General features: G+C 41.2%; 1 non-coding gene across 1 annotated transcript; it reads left to right on the plus strand.

The window, feature by feature from the left end:
- Positions 1 to 5353: 5353 nt before the first annotated feature.
- Positions 5354 to 5461, plus strand: LOC112793250 (small nucleolar RNA R71). Its single transcript, XR_003197953.1, has one exon. It is a non-coding gene; the product is annotated as a small nucleolar RNA R71 (small nucleolar RNA).
- The last annotated feature ends 203 nt before the right edge of the window (positions 5462 to 5664 follow it).

The following is a 5664-nucleotide window of genomic DNA, read 5'->3' on the forward strand; positions in this document are numbered from 1 at the left end:
GGGTTAAACGCTAGCTTTGGTGCCAGTTCTGGCGTTTTACTCCAGAAAAGGGTCTCTAGTGGGCATTTGAACACCAGTTTGGGCCATCAAATCTCGAGCAAAGTATGAAATATTATATATTTCTGGAAAGCCCAAGATGTCTACTTTCCAACGCAATTTAGAGCGCACCAATTGGACTTCTGTAGCTCAAGAAAATCCATTTCGAGTGCAGGAAGGTCAGAATCCAACAGCATCTGCAGTCCTTTCTTAGCCTCTGAATCAGTTTTTTGCTCAGGTCCCTCAATTTCAGCCAGAAAATATCTAAAATCATAGAAAAACACACAAATTCATAGTAAAGTCCAGAAATGTGATTTTTGCATAAAAACTAATAAAAATATACTAAAAGTAACTAAAACATACTAAAAACTACCTAAAAACAATTCCAAAAAGCGTATAAATTATCCGCTCATCACAACACCAAACTTAAATTGTTGCTTATCCCCAAGCAACCAAGAACAAAATAGGATAAAAAGAAGAGAATATACAATAAATTCCAAAAACATCAATGAAGCTTAGTTTCAATTAAATGAGCAGGACTAGTAGCTTTTTGCTTTTGAACAGTTTTGGCATCTAACTTTATCCTTTGAAGTTTAGAATGATTGGCATCCATAGGAACTCAGAATTCAGATAGTGTTATTGATTCTCCTAGTTCAGTATGTTGATTCTTGAACACCGCTACTTATGAGTCTTGGCCGTGACCCTAAACATCTTGTTTTACAGTATTACCACCGGATACATAAATGTCACAGACACAAAACCAGGTGAACCTTTTCAGATTGTGACTCAACTTTGCTAGAGTCCCCAGTTAGAGGTGTCCAGAGTTCTTAAGCACACTCTTTTCCTTTGGATCACGACTTTAACCACTCAGTCCGAAGCTTTTCACGTGGACCTTCATGACACAAGCACATGGTTAGGGATAGCTTGATTTAGCCGCTTAGGCCAGGATTTAATTCCTTTGGGCCCTCCTATCCACTGATGCTCAAAGCCTTGCATCCTCTTTACCCTTGCCTTTTAGTTTAAAGGGCTATTGGCTTTTTCTGCTTGCTTTTTCTTTTTCTTTTTTTCTTTTTTTTTTGCCTTTTTTTCTTTCTTTTTTTCCCGCAAGCTCTGTTTTTCACTGCTTTTTCTTGCTTCAAGAATCAATTTTATGATTTTTCATATTATCAATAACATTTCTCTTTTTTCATTATTCTTTTCAAGAGCCAACAATTTTAACATTCATAAACTTCACTATCAAAAATATGCACTGTTCAAGCATTCATTCATAAAACAAAAAGTATTGCCACCACATCAAAATAATTAAACTAATTTCAAGATGGAATTCGAAATTTATGTACTTCTTGTTCTTTTGCAATTAGAAACATTCTTCATTTAAGAAAGGTAAAGGATTCATGGGACATTCATAGCTTCAAGGCATAGACACTAGACACTAATGATCATGTAATAAAGACACAAACATAGAAAAAACACAAGGCACAAGAAACGAAAAAAATAGAAAAAAATAACAAGGAAATTAAAGAACGGGTCCACCTTAGTGATGGCGGCTAGTTCTTCCTCTTGAAGATCCTATGGAGTGCTTTAGCTCCTCAATATCTCTTCCTTGCCTTTGTTGCTCCTCCCTCATGGCTCTTTAGTCCTCTCTAATTTCATGGAGGATAATGGAGTGCTCTTGGTGCTCCATCCTTAGTTGCTCCATGTTAGAACTCAAATCTACTAAAGAGGTGTTGAGTTGCTCCCAATAGTTGTGTGGAGAAAAATGCATCCCTTGAGACATCTCAGGTATTTTTTGATGAGGGACTTCCTCATGCTCTTGTTGAGGTCCGTGAGTGGGCTCTCTTGTTTGCTCCATCCTCTTTTTAGTGATGGGCTTGTCCTCTTCAATGAGGATGTCTTCCTCTATGACAATTCTGGTTAAATTGCAAAGGTGACAGATGAGAAGAGGAAAAGCTAACCTTGCCAAAGTGGAGGGCTTGTCAGCCACATTGTATAGTTCTAGAGGTATGATCTCATGAACTTCCACTTCCTCTCCAATCATGATGCTATGGATCATGATAGCCCGATCCACAGTTACTTCAAACCGGTTGCTAGTGGGAATTATAGTCCGTTGGATGAACTCTAACCATTCTCTAACCATGGGTTTAAGGTAAAGCCTTCTCAGTTGAACCGACTTGCCTTTGGAGTCTCTCTTCCATTGGGCTCCTTCCACACAGATATCCATAAGGACTTGGTCCAACCTTTGATCAAAGTTGACCCTTCTTGTGAAAGGATGAAGATCTCCTTGCATCATTGGCAAGTTGAATGCCAACCTCACGGTTTCCGGACTGAAATCCAAGTATTTCCCCCGAACCATTGTGAGCCAATTCTTTGGGTTCGGGTTCACACTTTGATCATGGTTCTTAGTGATCCACGCATTAGCATAGAACTTTTGAACCATTAAGATTCTGACTTGTTGGATGGGGTTGGTGAGAACTTCCCAACCTCTTCTTCGAATCTCTTGTCGGATCTCCGGATATTCGCTCTTTTTGAGCTTGAAGGGGACCTTGAGGATCACCTTTTTCTTGGCCACAACTTCATAGAAATGGTCTTGATGGACCTTTGAGATGAATCTCTCCATCTCTCATGACTCGGAGGTAGAAGCAATTGCCTTCCCTTTCCTCTTTGTAGAGGTTTCTCCGGTCTTAGGTGCCATTAATGGTTATAAAAAAACAAAAAGCAACACTTTTTCCACACCAAACTTAAAAGGTTTGCTCGTCCTCAAAGGAAGAAAGGAGGAGAAGAAGAATAAATGGAAGAGATGGGGTTGTAGGTGTGGTTCGGCGAAGGGGGTTGAGAGTGTTTGTGATGTGTGAAAATGAAGGAGTAAGGAGGGGTATATATAGGGTAAGGGGAGAGGGAATCCATGCGATAGAGGTTGGGTTTGGGAGGAAAATGGTTTGAATTTGAGTGAGTGGGGGTAGGTTGTATGATGGGAAATAGTGGATGGATGTGAGTGGTGAAGAGGTTATGGGAAAGAGGGTAGGATTTGATAGGTGAATGGTGTTTGGGGAAGAGTGTTATGGAAAGGTGTGAAGAGGAGTAAGAGTGACTTGGGGTAGGTAGGGATCCTGTGGGGTCCACAGATCCTGAGGTGTCAAGGATTTCTCATCCCTGCACCCTTACTGGCATTTAAACGCCCTCTGTGTGGCATTTGTGGCCTTAAACGCCAGGCTGATGCCCATCTCTAGCGTTAAACGCTAGTCTGGCTACCAATTCTGGCGTTTAACGCCCAAAATGCTGCCAGACTGGGCGTTAAATGCCCATTCTGCTACCCTTACTGGCATTTAATGCCAGCCAGACACCAGACACCCTTTTCTGGCATTAAACACCAGTCTGTGTCCCATTTCTGGCATTTAACACCCATAATGGTGCCAGACTGGGCGTTAAACGCCGACTTTGCTAGCCTTACTGGCATTTGAACGCCAGTAAGCTCGTCCTCCAGGGTGTGCTATTTTTTATCCTGTTTTTTATTCCTGTTTTAATTCTGCAGCTATTTTTGTGACTTCACATGATCATCAACCTAAAGAAGACATAGACTAACATTAGAAAATATAATGAAAAAGTAATTAATATAGATAAATAAAATTGGGTTGCCTCCCAATAAGCGCTTCTTTAATGTCAATAGCTTGACAGGAAGCTCTTACAGAGCTTCACAGATGCTCAGAGCATGGTTGTGGCCTCCCAACACTAAACTTAGAATTTTAGTGTGGGGCCTCTGTCTGACTCTGTATTGAGAGAAGCTTTTCATGCTTCTTCTCCATGTTTACAGAAGAAGATCCTTGAATCTTGAACACAAGGTAGTCCTCATTCAATTGAAGGACTAACTCTCCTCTGTCCACATCAATCACAACCCTTGGTGTGGTTAGGAAGGGTCTTCGAAGGATGATGGATTCATCCTCATCCTTTCCAGTGTCTAGGATTATGAAGTCAGCAGGGACGTAAAGGCCTTCAACATTCACTAAGACATCCTCTACAAGTCCATAAGCCTGTTTCATTGATTTGTCTGCCATCTCTAGTGAGATTCTTGCAGCTTGTACCTCAAAGATCCCTAGTTTTTCCATTACAGAGAGTGGCATGAGGTTGATACCTGACCCCAGGTCACACAGAGCCTTTTTCAAAGGTCATGGTGTCTATGCTGCAAGGTATTAAGAACTTTCCGGGATCCGGTTTCTTTTGAGGCAATGTCTGCTGAATCCATGTATTCAGTTCATTGATGAGTAATGGAGGTTCATCCTCCCAAGTCTCATTACCAAATAACTTGGCATTCACCTTCATGATTGCTCCCAGATACAGAGCAACTTGCTCTTTAGCAATGTCTTCACCCTCTTTAGAGAAAGAATATTCATCAGAGCTCATGAATGGCAACAGTAAGTTTAGTGGAATCTCTATGGTCTCTGTATGAGCCTCAGATTCCTTTGGTTCCTCAATAGGGTACTCCTTATTGGTCAGTGGACGTCCAGCAGGGTCTTCCTCACTGGAAATCACTGCCCTTTCACTCTCCCCAAGATCGGCCACTTTGGATATGGTTATGGCCTTGCACTCTCTTTTAGGATTCCCTTTGTATTGCTTGGGAGAGTACTAAGAGGAGTTTCAGTAACTCTTTTACTCAGCTGACCCACTTGTGCCTCCAAATTTCTGATGGAGGATCTTGTTTCATTCATGAAACTGAGAATGGTCTTGGATAGATCAGAGACTATGTTTGCTAACCTCGAGGGCTCTGCTCAGAATTCTCCGTCTGTTGCTGAGAAGATGATGGGAAAGGTTTGCTATTGCCAAACTTATTTCTCCTACCATTATTGTTGTTGAAGCCTTGTTGAGGCTTCTGTTAGTCCTTCCATGAGAAATTTGGATGATTTCTCCATGAAGGATTATAGGTGTTTCCATAGGATTTTCCCATGTAATTCACCTCTTCCATTGCAAGATTCTCAGGGTCATAAGCTTCTCCTTCAAAGGAGGCTTCTTTAGCACTGCCGGATGCAGCTTGCAATCCAGTCAGATTCTGAGAAATCATATTGACTTGCAGAGTCAATATTTTGTTCTGAGCCAATATGGCATTCAAAGTATCAATCTCAAGAACTCCTTTCTTCTGAGTCATCCCATTATTCACAGGATTTCTTTCAGAAGTGTACATGAACTGGTTATTTGCAACCATCTCAATGAGTTCCTAGGCTTCTGCAGGGGTTTTTAGATGAAGGGATCCTCTAGTAGAATGGTCCAATGACATCTTAGACAATTCAGACAGACCATCATAGAATATGCATATGATGCTCCATTCTGGAAGCATGGCAGAAGGACACCTTTTGGTTAATTGCTTGTATCTTTCCCAAGCTTCATAGAGGGATTCACCTTCCTTCAGTTTGAAGGTTTGGACTTCCACTCTAAGCTTGCTCATCTTTTGAGGTGGAAAAAATTTGGTCAAGAAAGCATTAACCAACTTGTCCAAAGAGTTCAGGCTTTCTCTAGGTTGTGAGTCCAACCATGTTCTTGCTCTGTCTCTTATAGCAAAGGGGAAAAGCATAAGTCTGTAGACCTCGGGATCAACCCCATTAGTCTTAACAGTATCGCAGATTTGCAAGAATTCAGCTAAGA

The sequence above is a fragment of the Arachis hypogaea genome, chromosome 3 (assembly GCF_003086295.3).
Source record: "Arachis hypogaea cultivar Tifrunner chromosome 3, arahy.Tifrunner.gnm2.J5K5, whole genome shotgun sequence".
Classification (NCBI taxonomy): Eukaryota; Viridiplantae; Streptophyta; class Magnoliopsida; order Fabales; family Fabaceae; genus Arachis; species Arachis hypogaea.